Source organism: Eriocheir sinensis, unplaced genomic scaffold (genome assembly GCF_024679095.1).
Source record: "Eriocheir sinensis breed Jianghai 21 unplaced genomic scaffold, ASM2467909v1 Scaffold1400, whole genome shotgun sequence".
NCBI classification, from domain to species: Eukaryota; Metazoa; Arthropoda; class Malacostraca; order Decapoda; family Varunidae; genus Eriocheir; species Eriocheir sinensis.
This window is the reverse complement of record NW_026110741.1, coordinates 10346-25000: the sequence shown is the minus strand read 5'-3', so window position 1 is coordinate 25000 and position 14655 is coordinate 10346. Positions and strand designations below refer to the sequence as shown.

The 14655-nt window shown below is 51.3% G+C and overlaps 2 non-coding genes and 1 pseudogene across 2 annotated transcripts; all 3 read right to left on the bottom strand.

The window, feature by feature from the left end:
• Positions 1-5102, bottom strand: part of LOC126989994 (large subunit ribosomal RNA) — a 6605-nt pseudogene extending 1503 nt beyond the window's left edge.
• A 565-nt stretch (positions 5103-5667) lies between these two features.
• On the bottom strand, positions 5668-5827 carry LOC126989992 (5.8S ribosomal RNA). The gene has a single exon (XR_007743931.1). It is a non-coding gene; the product is annotated as a 5.8S ribosomal RNA (ribosomal RNA).
• Positions 5828-6145: 318 nt separating this feature from the next.
• LOC126989993 (small subunit ribosomal RNA) lies at positions 6146-8016 on the bottom strand. Its single transcript, XR_007743932.1, has one exon. It is a non-coding gene; the product is annotated as a small subunit ribosomal RNA (ribosomal RNA).
• Between the last annotated feature and the right edge of the window lie 6639 nt (positions 8017-14655).

Here is a 14655-nt window from a genome sequence, read left to right as displayed (position 1 = left end):
GGGGCACGGGTCTCAACGGCCCCACGTAGGGGCGTGGGGCCGGAATCACGATGCCCCAACCGGCGTCCGCACCACAGAGAATCGACTATGAGTTTTTCGCTCATGGCCTGCCATAAAGGCAACGGCAGAGTACTGCATGGTTGCATCTATTCATACTCATAATATGGCACGCCCCGCGGCTTAAAGCAGTCAGTTCGCACCGGGTGGCGAAATGCGCGCGGTTGAATGTGCTCCGGGCGCTGAAAAAGGAAACTAGCAGCGTCGTCACGGTTAGCACCCGCGGCAATCACCTCCCGGCTTATCGCGATCCTGTTGCACCGCGGGGGGTCTGTTACTTGGGGTTCGGCAATTAGGCGCGACAGCCTCAAGCCGCTAACCCATTGCTGGGGTGCCTAGCCCCGTTTTCACAGGCAGCAGCTAATGTTCCCCTGCCTGACCAATCACAACAGCGGGGCCCGGACCCAACCCAGAAAAGCCCAGGTATTTGCGACAGCTTCGCGCCCAAGTCTGCACCATCGTGTTAACCACGTAGGCTTACTCGCAGACCCAGCACTGCCACAAGAAACTTTTTACGGGTCCAGATTACAAACCAGGAAGGCCGACACTCTTGTGCTGTTTTTGGATGCGCGTCCGTGGCTTTATCGCTTCGCAGCTACCATAAGGCAACCTCGACGGCTACGAGCACCACGGACTTTACCACCCGGGTCAAATCAGGAGACGGGCCAGAGTCCTCTCCGGGGCTTCCGGGGCCCCGGGGAGGGACTCGTAAACCCCCCTCGGTCCGAACGCCCGGGCAGGCACCCCAGGGTGCTACCCTATAAAGCCCGGCGTGAGCCCGCAAGCCCACAGTGCCGGGCAACTACGCCAGGGCCCTCCCACCCTGAATGTGAGTGGGAAGGAAAACCGAGGAGGCAATAACCACCTGGCGCATCCGCTTGCGCGGTTAAACCAGTGACTGTTTAGTCACACTGCGTTGCCCTCTCGGGCCAGGGGGGGCGGGTCACCCCCTGCGCAGTGTGTCCAGCGGGACCACGGGGAGGCCAGTCACCAGAAGTAACTATGTGTTTTGGCCAGCCCGCACCACCCAGACGAGCTGGCCCACGGGACTCTCGGCCCCTGCGGGCCCCTTTACCCGCCTTACCGCAAGCATAAGTCATACCTTCTTTCACAAGTGGGACCGAGGGCGGTACGATCCGCAATACTTACTCCCCTCCCATTCCCGCAGGAACGTTAGCGGACCCGCACGCCTTCTCCACGGGGGCGGAGCCCTACTCTCCTAATCCAGTCTGTGATTCGGGCAGGCGACGAGGCTTAAGCTCGGGCACGCACTGTGCGCTCCGTTAACAGTTCCAGGACACTCCCGCCATTTGAACCTGCGCTGCCTTGACTCTCGTCGCTTCGATATGGTCTGCAGCGCTCGGCAGGAACGTTTGTGTGTCTTAGTCCTGCGGGGCATACAGCTTTCCTGCGGGCCTTGGCACCAGGAGGCCAGGGAGACTATGCTGCGTGCAAGCTGGGGCGCGCCTTACGAGGGCCAAGGGGGCTGAGCGTGCTCGGCTACCCCAAGAGAGTCATAGTTACTCCCGCCGTTTACCCGCGCTTGGTTGAATCTCTTCACTTTGACATTCAGAGCACTGGGCAGAAATCACATTGCGTCAACATCTATCTCTGACCATCGCAATGCTTTGTTTTAATTAGACAGTCGGATTCCCCTGGTCCGTGCCAGTTCTGAGTTGATCGCTGGGCGCCAGCCGAAGTGGGTTTGGAGCGAGGGACGACTGCTGCTGCTACCTAACCGGCCGAAAGCCGGCGATAGAGAGAGCCGGAGCCCCCGCGCCCACGCAGCCTAGCGCGTTCCACGGAAGGGCCGGAGACACGCCGGTCCGAGCTCTCGGCACGAGTGGCGAGAGGGCTAGAGCCGCCACCACGAAATGCGAGCCGCCGCACACCGGGCCGTTGGCCCCACCTCGCATGAGCGTGTCCCGCCTGCGAGACCGGCGCTGCGCGAACCCTGCGGTGATTCCCCAACGCGCGCTGCCCCGCCGCGCCGGCTTTAGCGCGGACGGCGGAGTGGTACCGGGAGCGACCGGAGGACGCCGCGCCGGGGCTTTTGAGGGCCCAAACGACGCGGTGATCGTCCGCCGGCCGCCTTTGCGAACCCGGACCACAAGCACCGCCGCACCGGCGAGCTGATAGAACAAGGACAGCGCGACGCGAGGCCGCCGCCACCGGGGAAGGCGAGACACAGCGGATGGGCGGACACCGGCGACGTCGGCGCCGCAGGGTAGACGGCATCACCCATCACCGCGCGCAGCTCAGAGCCTCTGAGCCCAGTCCAGCGCCCGAACCCAGGCCCGCTTCCCGCACAGGCCCGACTGGCCCGATCCTCAGAGCCAATCCTTATCCCGAAGTTACGGATCTAATTTGCCGACTTCCCTTACCTACATTAGTCTATCGACCAGAGGCTTCTTACCTTGGAGACCGGCTGCGGATATGGGTACGCACAGGCCCGAAACTGGGGTGCATCGCGGAGGCCGCGTGCGTACGTGCGCCGCGCCGTGACGCCGCAGAACGACGCCCGGCAGCGGGCAGCAGCAGCAGACCCCCCCGCTTCGCCCCATGCAGTTACCTGCCTCGCATGTTTCACGGACCGGCAGTGGTACTCGGGACGCCGCAAGAACCGCGGCGCTCTACGGCAGACCGTGTTACCAACACCCTTTCGCTCTGCGAGTGGCTTCTAGGGTCACGGCGCCTTAAACAGAAAAGAAAACTCTTCCCCGGACCACCGCCGATGGACGCGAGTTGGTTCCCGTTACCGGGTTCCTGCACCAAGGGCCGGCCCAAGAAGGAACCTAGCCCCGGTTGGCATCCAGGCCTGGTTACGGAATAAGTACCGTATTCCCTTTCGCCACGAATTCCCATCGGCAACTGAGAAGAATCACTCACGGATGAGCCGCCACGACAGTGACGACAACTCGCTTGGCCGTTGCCTCTAGCGTGGGATAAGGCTTTAGCCTTGGGCTTAGGAGCGACTAACCCATGTCCAACTGATGTTCACATGGAACCCTTCTCCACATCGGCCTTCAAGGGAAGTCTCTCTCGACTATTTGCTACTACCACCAAGATCTGCACCAGGGCAGCTCCAGGCCGGCTCGCGCCGGATCCCTTCAGCGCTCACCCCTGCGACCCTCCTACTCGCCGGGGCTTGGAGACCTGGGCGCCCCCCGGTGAAGAGGGGAGCTTGGCCTTTAGTGCCACCGGCGGTCGAGTATCGGGAGAATGCTTGAGCGCCATACCATTTTAAGGGCTAGTTGCTTCGGCAGGTGAGTTGTTACACACTCCTTAGCGGATTCCAACTTCCATGGCCACCGTCCTGCTGTCTATAGCAACCAACGCCTTTCGATGGGGTCTAGATGAGCATTCGTTTAGGCCCCTTAACTCGACGTTTGGTTCATCCCACAGCGCCAGTTCTGCTTACCAAAATTGGCCCACTAGATACTCGGATTAGTCGCCGAAGCTTCAGCGTTCAAGCAAGCTCGGCATCTCACCCATTTAAAGTTTGAGAATAGGTTGAGGACGTTTCGTCCCCAAGACCTCTAATCATTCGCTTTACCGGATGAAACTCCTCCGTTTCCGCGAGTACCAGCTATCCTGAGGGAAACTTCGTAGGGAACCAGCTACTAGATGGTTCGATTAGTCTTTCGCCCCTATACCCAGCTCTGACAATCGATTTGCACGTCAGAATTGCTACGGACCTCCACCAGAGTTTCCTCTGGCTTCATCCTGGCCAGGCATAGTTCACCATCTTTCGGGTCCCAACATGTCTGCTCATGGTACTTGCCGACAGCACGCGTGCTAGGCCACTCCGGACAGAGCAGGATCGGAAGGCAAAACCGCGCGGGACGAACCCGGATGAGAGCCGAAACCCCCACCCGAAGCCCGCCTGACGCGCGGCGCGCCAACCGAGAGCCCAAGCAACGCCGGCGAGGCCAACAACAGATTTGCACGACGGCGTCGAATGGCAAGTCCCGCGCCTGCGCCCCCCTGCGTACAAGCGCCTCCCGCGAAGGAGACGGACCACCGTGCGCACCGAGCACCCGCGAGGCCGGAGGTAAGCGACGGGGGAAAGGGACTCACCCCGCGCACCCCCCTCGACCCCGCTTTGGGATGGGAACCTCGGCGGCAGCGGCCGGTCGGGGATCGGCCCCGGAGGACGCCGACCGAGGCCCGAAGACCCGGGTAAGGCCCCATTTCACTTTGTTTACGCCTCTGGTTTTAGTGCGCCCAATGAATAGAAAACATGTTAGACTACTTGGTACGTGTTTAAAGAATTGTAGTTTGGGTCACCGACCTTTTGCACGCCGCGAGAGGGTTTGCCCCTCTGCTACACGACCGTCGCAGGGCAGCCAGGACACCAGAGGTTTCCCCCTTCGACCGCGTAAACGCAGACGTCGGGGTACCAATCCGCCTGGGCCTTCGACGTCCCCAGCAACGGGTCGCGGCGACCTACATCACGAGGGGAAATACGCCCGCCGGCGCCGGCTCGGACGTGGGCACGCCCAAGGGTTCCTGGGTCGCATAAGCGAATCCCGCCGCCCAGCCAGCTTTGGCCGACGAGCTGAATCACATCGGGTCGACGTTCTAGGTCCCACCCGTTTGGATCTTATCGGTTTAACGTAATATTGAAATCTCTATTAAAAGTTCTTTTCAAATTTCACTCACGGAAATTTTTCGCTATAGTTCTCGTTGTAATATTTAGACTTATATGTAGTTTACCACATGCTTAGGGATGCATTCTCAAGCAACCCGACTCTACAGAGAGGCCCTTTCAGACAATCTCTCGCGTACCATCGCGGGCTCCGCCACACGGGCCTGTCACCCTCCATGGGTAGTGGCCGCTTTCAAGCATAACTTAGGCGGTGAGAGACTGCGTGCCGGACCCTCCGAAACGCAACACCCCTGGCGCCGGGTCACGACGCCAGGTTATGCGCTGGGCTTTTCCCGGTTCAGTCGCCCTTACTAAGGGAATCCCTGTTGGTTTCTTTTCCTCCGCTTATTAATATGCTTAAATTTGGCGGGTACTCTACCCTAACACGAGGTCGACATTGGAGCAGCAGCAAGAAGAAGATCCTTGGTGCTGGCGGGAGGAGAGGAGTTGCCTCGCTCTCCAGCTCGTCGGTCCCTTCCTTTAAATAATGGCTGCCAGTCGGCGGTGGTGGTGCACACAGACGACGACACGCGGGACGTGTTGTTGTTGTTGTTTGCGTCTGCTCGCAGCAAGGAGAGGTAGGGTGATCCGGGTTAGTCGAGTAAATAACCGGCCCGGTCGCCTTCTCCTGCCTATCACGCGAAGCAGAGCCACCTTAGCCCGTCCGACTCATAGCGGCACAGGTTGGGGTTCCGAAACGAGACAGGACACGGAAAGCGACGACAACAGCAGACGAGGCGGCGGAGTAGGAGGCAGCCCCGAGAGACCATCTCCTTCTCCTCCTCCTCCCCGCTGCTGTGTCCATAAGCTCCGTGTCACCGACGTACGCGTCCGTCAGAGACGTGACGCGGCCGGTAACCATTCATGGCCTTAAGGGAACGCCCGCTAGTAGCAACAGGCGAAACTCCCCAATGCGGTCGATGTCATTGCTGACAAAGCCGATGCATGGAATGTATATCCGACCCGCGTGTAGGAGTGACGGCAGCACATGAGAGTGCCGCCGCCGCAATGTGCGTTCGACTTGTCGATGTATCTGGTATTCTTGCGATTCACATACCGACACGCAGCTTGCTGCGGTCTTCATCGACCCACGAGCCGAGTGATCCACCGTTAAGAGTTGTATTTTTGTTTTACGTCGGACGCTGCCGACTCTCATCAGACTTCCGCCGTCTCTGCCTCGGGAGACGATGTGGAAGACGTAGTGTCAAGGGTTTGACTGTGTCCTGATTCCACCCGGGGAAGGGTTGGTTTAAGAAGAGTAGTCGCCGGCTGGCGCGTCGGAAGCTCTGCCCGCCTCACGCCAGCGACGCGTGGTTGGTCCTCGCCTTCGCCTCGCACGAGGCGAAGGAAGATAGTGGGCTTCCAGACCGGGACAGTCTGAGTCCCGGCCACCCAGCGTGTTTGGTTTTGGTCTTTGCCAGCGTCGGGCAAACACGTTAATGATCCTTCCGCAGGTTCACCTACGGAAACCTTGTTACGACTTTTACTTCCTCTAAATGATCAAGTTTGGACATCTTTCCGTCAGCTCGAGGCGCCGAAAGCCCAGCGGCGGAACCGCGTTGGCCCGGCATCCAAGAGCGCCAGTCCGAAGGCCTCACTAAATCATTCAATCGGTAGTAGCGACGGGCGGTGTGTACAAAGGGCAGGGACGTAATCAACGCAAGCTCATGACTTGCGCTTACTGGGAATTCCTCGTTCATGGGAGACAATTGCAAACCCCAATCCCTATCATGAAAGGATTTCAACGGGTTACCCGCTCCTCTTAGAGGGGGAGGGCACATTGATCCTTTCAGCGTAGTGCGCATGCGACCCAGAACATCTAATGGCATCACAGACCTGTTATTGCTCTATCTCGTACGGCTGAAGTTGCGATTATTCCTCTAAGAATAGGCTGTGAACTAGACACCAGGTACTGCAGACCGTCGACTAGTTAGTAGGCCAGAGTCTCGTTCGTTATCGGAATTAACCAGACAAATCGCTCCACCAACTAAGAACGGCCATGCACCACCACCCACCGAATCGAGAAAGAGCTCTCAATCTGTCAATCCTTCCGGTGTCTGGGCCTGGTGAGGTTCCCCGTGTTGAGTCAAATTAAGCCGCAGGCTCCACTCCTGGTGGTGCCCTTCCGTCAATTCCTTTAAGTTTCAGCTTTGCAACCATAATTCCCCCGGAACCCAAAGACTTTGGTTTCCCTGAAGCTGCCCGCCGGGTCATGGGAATAACGCCGGCGGATCGCTGGTCAGCATCGTTTATGGTTAGAACTAGGGCGGTATCTGATCGCCTTCGAACCTCTAACTTTCGTTCTTGATTAATGAAAACATCCTTGGCAAATGCTTTCGCAGTAGTTCGTCTTGCGACGGTCCAAGAATTTCACCTCTAGCGTCGCAATACGAATGCCCCAGCCTGTTCCTATTAGTCATTACCTCGGGTTCAGAAAACAGACAAAATAGAACCGAGGTCCTATTCCATTATTCCATGCATAGGCATTCAGGCCGTAAGTGTAGCCTGCTTTGAGCACTCTAATTTTTTCAAAGTAAACTCTGCCGGCCACGCGGGACACTCGATGAAGAGCACCCCGTGCGAGCCAGCGGGCTGTTGTGGCTGTTCGGAGCGTGACAGTATGCACCGGGCGGTGAACCGTCAGTCCAGAACTGAAATCCAACTACGAGCTTTTTAACCGCAACAACTTTAATATACGCTATTGGAGCTGGAATTACCGCGGCTGCTGGCACCAGACTTGCCCTCCAATAGATCCTCGTTAAAGGATTTAAAGTGTACTCATTCCGATTGCGAGGCCTCGGATGAGTCTCGCATCGTTATTTTTCGTCACTACCTCCCCGTGCCGGGAGTGGGTAATTTGCGTGCCTGCTGCCTTCCTTAGATGTGGTAGCCGTTTCTCAGGCTCCATCTCCGGAATCGAACCCTGATTCCCAGTTACCCGTTATAGCCATTGTAGGCGCATAACCTACAATCGAAAGCTGATAAGGCAGACACTTGAAAGAGGCGGCGCCGGTGCGGAGACCGTGCGCTCAGCGACAAGTTATTCAGATTCAACACGGTGGGGTGACGGACCGAGGCCCGACCGGTTTTGAACTAATAAAAGCGCTCTTCCCTTGCGGTCAGAGACGTGGTGCATGTATTAGCTCTAGAATTACCACAGTTATCCAAGTAAGTGTGGGTACAGATCCAATGAATCATAGCTGATTTAATGAGCCATTCGCGGTTTCGCCTTAAATCGGCTTGTACTTAGACATGCATGGCTTAATCTTTGAGACAAGCATATGACTACTGGCAGGATCAACCAGGTAGCTATGGCGTTAGCTGGCGGCCAAGCGGCGAACGAACACGACGGGCGTGCCGCGCGCTCGCTTAAAGCCTTGTACTAAAGTAGGAGATCGCTCAGCGTCGGACAGCTCTGGTCAGCGACGCCGCGTCCCTGGTTTCAACAGACGGCGGATGATGAGGAGGATGATGATGATGCGTGGGCTCGAAACTCTGTCGGCCACGCCGTCGTCCTCCTCCTCGTCGTCCGCGCGTCCTTGTCATATAGCAGCAGACTGGTGGTGATGGTGGTGAGACTGTTGCTGCTGATGCTTTTGTGTCGAGGTGCGAGCGAACGCACCACGGACAATACCAGCAGCAGCAGCAGCAGTAGCAGCGCACCGTCACCCGTCGTCGCCTGCGAGAGTGGAGTGCTTCGTTCCAACCGACCGCTCGATAGAAGCTGCGTCAGTGTGAAGACTAGGGTGCCAACCGACGACATTGCGTGCGGCGGCGTCACCCTCGGGATGCGTTATCGCACGGAGAGTGGAGTTACCATCGCCTAGAGAGCGAGAGAGAGAGGGGTCGCTGCATTGAAGGCTGATCGCATTGGCAAACACGGTAAGAACGTGCGCCGCCACGAGGAGCCGCAGCTAATGCCGAGAAGCTTCTCATGAAAGAGAGGGGGCAAGACCTGGCTGTCAACATCAACATCGACCTGAGAAGAATGAAAGATTTCCAGGTGGAAGTGAGCGATGCCGAGTCTTGGCCCGCGGGAGGGTGGGCCAGAACTAGGATACAGTTCAACGGCGTTTGTTGAGGTCGGTGCGCGCAACACGAGAGACTAATCCCATCCAAGCTTGCTGGCCCCGGTCTGAGAGGTTGGCAAACGATTAGTCGCTCGGGTAGGTGCAGCGCGCTCCTGCCCCAAACAGCGTTATGGAAGCTCGATAGGGTTTGTGGAGCGAGTCCGCCGCCGGCTCGCTCAACCCTCGCTTCCTCACGGCACACTGGCGACCGTTCTCTCTGGGACCGTCCCGCACGAGGGTCTCGATCCCCCCGCTGGCCGCGCGAGCGAGAGCCAAGAGCGGGAAGACCGTTACGCTCGGCCCAGCCGCCGACCAGCCGTACCCCACAATCTCACAACTCCGCGCCAGCGGGCCGCTCCCGACGGTCAGCATCGACTGTGGTCGCACTTCCAGGCAGCGGCGTTTAGAAGCTCACGGCAGCTCTAGCGATTCTAGGAGCCGAGTTCTTAGCGGTTATTGGGTTGGGATGGGGTGCAAAGTCTTGTAGGGTTGCTATTTCTGGAGTACGTTGACCGTTTGCGTTGTGTGAGTATGTTTGTGGTCTTGTGTACATAAGTGTGTGTGTTTGTGTGGCGTCTGTGCAGAGTTTCCATGTTTTTCAGTTGTTTGATCCGTGGTGTTGTGATTCCAGCCGTTCGAGTGTATTAGTTGTTTGTAATGAACCTTGGTGTTGATCTGTGCTCCGTATCACTGTTTCTGTGTGTGTAGCACGTACTGAGCTGAGCACCCCAAATTGCTCCTTTTCTCCCGAAGCTATTCATTCCTGCACATTACAGCCGAACCCCATTTAACTAGACACTTGCGTAGTGTAGGTACGGTACCCGCAAAAAAAGTATGCGGAAAAGGCACGGGTTGTGGCATAGGAGTGACCTTCCGTCATTAGAGCTTGCCCAAGCAGGCTTAGATCTCGTTATACTACAGTCAGTCAGTCAGTCAGTAAATGTCTAGCAGCCCTCCCAGTCCTGTTTCCCGCCAGTGCCGCGATTGAAGCTTGCCAGGAAAAGAAAGTTCTGCCTTTTCGTGGAGTGAGCAACATACGGAGTGAGCTGAGCACCACAAATGGCTCCTTTTCTCCCGAAGCTATTCCGAGGGATATCTCATTGTAAAGGAATTGGTCAAACGCACACACTAAATTGGACTGTAACGATCATTTCTTAGATAAAGGTATACAGTACTTCATACAGTCTCGTTTCCCTTTCCTCAGTATTATCGTCAAGAACATGACGACCTAAATACTTTTCATTTAGAGTTTCATGACTAAAATCCTTCAGAAATCAGTCAGATTTGCTTATCATTAAAAGTAGTTTTACTGGTGGTAATCTATGAATATATATATATATATATATATATATATATATATATATATATATATATATATATATATATATATATATATATATATATATATATATATATATATTCTTCATGCTTCCTAAACCACACACACACACTAAATTGGACTCTAACGATCATTTCTTAGATAAAGGTATACAATACTTCATACAGTCTCGGTTACCTTTCCTAAGTATTATCGTCAAGAACATGACGATCCTAAATACTTTTCATTTAGAGTTTCATTACTAAAATCCTTCAGAAATAAATCACATTTGCTTATCATTAAAAGTAGTTTTACTGGTGCTAATCTATGAAAATATATATATATATATATATATATATATATATATATATATATATATATATATATATATATATATATATATATATATATATATATATATTCATTCATTCATTCATTCATTCATTCATTCATTCATTCATTCTTCATGCTTCCTAAACCACACACACAGAAGAAGAAAAAAAATGTGTTACCAAAAAAAAAGACGTGCATACTTATCTGATAAATAATTAAACATGAAATTGCGGAAAAAAAACCTTAATATATTTACTCCATACCCACTGACATAATAAGGTAACTCTAAACTACATTAGATGATAATCTTGTTGCAACAGCATCACCAGTACTTATCACTCGAATCCGTCACCTGATACAGAATCTTGGCATTACATGCAACTTCACCCAGGCTGGCCAAGGTGGCTTGAAAGCAGCAGAAGTAGCCAGTGTTAAATGAGTTTGTGTTACGATTAAGTTTGTAGTTACCACTTGAGCTCAACTTCCAACAGAGAGTTTCACCCCATGGTTTCTGCCCAGGACACACGCCCCCTCTCAAACGAAGGAGACGCGTTTCCACACCCTCACCTCTCCTTAACGCTGCCTCACACGTGACACCAGTGTTGCCAGGTTCCTTGAACTCATTTTTTCTAGAAGCTTAAGCATTAAAATATTTTGGAGATTCGAAAATTGTAGATTATACACACACACACACACACACACACATTATATATATATATATATATATATATATATATATATATATATATATATATATATATATATATATATATATATAGTCATATATATATATATCGGGACTAGACTAAATTACCAATACTACATCAATTACATAATATTTACTATATTTATTACCAGTTTGGCCATTTTTGCTAATAAGGGTGTCAAAAAAAATCCTCCTGAATGTGAAAACTGAAATTATGTCGAGTGCAAAAATCACATAATACAAAATTATTAAAAATGTTGAAAACCGATCTACCACTGTTATCATCTTCATGTCTTTTGCCATACTGTACATATCCTCTTCATTAACTTCATCGCCTGAGTTATAACCATATTAAAACATAAAATTAAAGGTTTGAGAAGAGTCTCTAGTGCAACAGGCCAACAAAGTACTGTGTAGACGCGGTTTTTAAGCTGCTGCCCTATTCACTGCAGAAACACCCTACTGCTGCGGTACTGGAAGAGGTAAGTGCTAAAAGGTTGAGCACATGTGCATTGTTGTTAACTTTGTGGGATTTATACTTAAATTCACATAGGTTTATACGTGATGCCGGTTGGTATCGCACACTAAATGAACATTGCCAGAACAATTGAGAATTCGTGGCGGACCAACGAAAATCTGCTGCTAAACCTGACATCGCTACAGTCTCACCGGTCTGCTCTGGCTGACGTTAAAAGACGGTTCAAGAATAAGTGCATAAATTTTACGGAATGATGGACGATTGACCGCACGGGCCTCATTTTGTCATTTAAAGCTGTAAAGTTTATACCGGATGTTCATGATACTTTGGCTGATTATCAGAAATTGATGAGATTTCTGCACCTTCAGTGTAAACTAAAAATATCTGTAGATTTTGCACAAAATCTGTTTTTCTTACATTTCGAAATATCTGTATAGAAATACAGATATTTTGTAGACTTAGCAACACTGCGTGACACTGGCTTTTCATGGACAGCTATTCTTGTCAAGGCCCTCTTACACAGGGCTCATACCCGCCACACGGCTCTGCCAAGGCTGGTACAAAAACATCTACTCAACACATTGTTATTATCCAACCTCTGCCTCAGAATAATATGATTAAATAGTTCACTGATTTTGGATCAAAACTTTAATGTAAAATAAAGTTTAAAAAGGAAAATCACTTGCTAAAGCCAAAACGATTAAGGCGTTGCCGCTGCGGCGGTGACTTAAAACACCGGCCACTTAAACACTAGGGTTGGCGAGGCCGAGCACGGCTACGAGAGCGAGAGCCAGAGCGAGGAAGTTACATCAGGCCGGAGGCCAAACAGGTTCTCACTAAAACTTTTGCGACAGAATCTGCTAGGTCGCTGCCCTGATTATTGAGAACGCCCAGAATCTAAGCCGGTGATTGGCGAAGCGTGATGACGTCAAAGTAATATTCCTGAATTTCCTGCCAATCATTTCATAGATGCCGAACGTTGAAACTTGTCCCGCCTATTTTGCCGCCGGGTCGCTTTCAAGTCTTAACAAAAGTTCACGCTTTTTTTTGACCCATCGACACGATTGACTGCCAATCATGCGATCGGTAGCGGTATTCGGTAGTTTCTTCAAACACCGAACGATCGGTATCGGTGAAGAGTAATTCATCACGTAGTACCGATCCAAATGTCAATCGGTAGTCCTGAGTTCTGGTACTGGCCACGTCAATGGATGGGGAATAATAACATGATTTAGTCAATATCTACTTTCGCGCTGGATTAACTGCAGTTTGATATTGCTAGCTTGATGTAGCACGTAAACAGCTGACAAGGTTAACAACAGTCAAGTAATTACTGAGAAATCATCTACAGAAGGTAGTTGTGGAAGAGAAATGACATTAACCTGCCCCGCATGGGGTGATAAGTGTGGTGCCATTGTGTACATGCCACCAGGGCTGAGAAATGTAAATCAAGTGAAGAGAAAGTATTATGGTGCTCCAGCCGAAAAAAGACGGGACAGGAAACGAGGAAATAGGTAACTGGAACTGTGTGGCAAAGCAGAAGGAGGAAAGGACCAGAAGCCACTGCCTCAACAGACTATTGGAAATGGTTTGATTATAGTGGTCTGCTGGTCAACAGAAAATCACGTAATGTCGTGCCTGGCATGGGCACTCCTTAATAATGTTGGCTAATTATGGGCCACAAAGAGAATTAATTGTTGATCACTTAAACTGTAGAGTAAATTAGTGTCTTATTTAATAAGCCCATTAAGGCACCAAGCATTTATCGCAGTGATTATCATCTAAATGGCTGGTGGGAATGGACTTAACACTTCCACATTTGAGGGCGAACAGGTTATTTGTTTAGAGATTCTGATGATGAATTATGGTCAAGGGACAGGATTCAGCCATGAAGACTAAAATTGCTCATAACACGTAGAACTTTGGCCCATCTATAAACCAATATGGAAACACAAGAAACAAGTAGCACCCCAACACACGAAGAACTCATTATTGTCCTCCACAGCAACAGCCAGCTCACCATCAGACAGACGTATTTTTGATACTTGTCTGGGACGATACTTGTATAGGAGTCTTAAACATAATATTATAGCCTGGTATATTGAAATATTCTCTTGGTGTATGAGGCCAGTTATGCTATTCGAAGCAACAAGGAAGAGATGACAGGAGCCAAGAGTGCAGAATGCTGAGATACATGGGCTGTGAGATGGACGCAGGACAACTAGGTGATAAGAATGTGTGGTATGGAGGTGGTGCCCTCTTGATCAAAGACACTGAAGTTAGGTTGACTGAAGATCTGTTAGGCAGCATGTTGGTAACCATAAATCACATTGTCAATGGTTGAAAACTCAAGTCTTGCAGTGGGAGTCTGAAGTCCCTGGGATCACCACTGCATTACACGCCCCTGACCACTCCCACCCAGTTGCACCATACAAGCAATCTGCAGGTGCAGCTGATATTAATTACATATGTAATCGCCATGATAAATTAAAGATTGTTGTAGTTAGCAGAAGTTATTTAAGCTTCCCATGAAAGTACAGTTTCTTTTAATTGCTTCCTCCACATATATTTTATAAATCCGTAGTTTAAGTTGAAATCTTATTGAATCCATTATTTTTCCTTTTTTATTATAATTAATTTCATTTAGTTTCTGTAAATCAAGTTTTATATTCTTAGTTGAACTGGAGATAGGCATATATTTGCCTTTCTCAGGTTTTTTGTCTGTACCGTGTTCCTGCTCACGTTGAAAATTTAAACACGATTCAGCAAGAAGAGCGAGACCCGCTTCTACACCAGCCCTCTTTTCTCTGCCCACTCCGTTTCAATTCTCCCAGATCTTGAAATATCGGCGCTGATAATCTGGAACATGCCGCCATACTTGCAGAATTCGTGCCTGCTGCCATACTTGCAGATTTTCTGTGCCTGCTACCTTGCTGCGGGGTGCCGTGCCATGCTGCGGGGTGTCGCGTGCCTGCCAGCCATTACTTCTGCAGGGTGCTGTGCTCATTGCCTTACTTGCAGGGTGCCAGTGCCTGCTGCGCA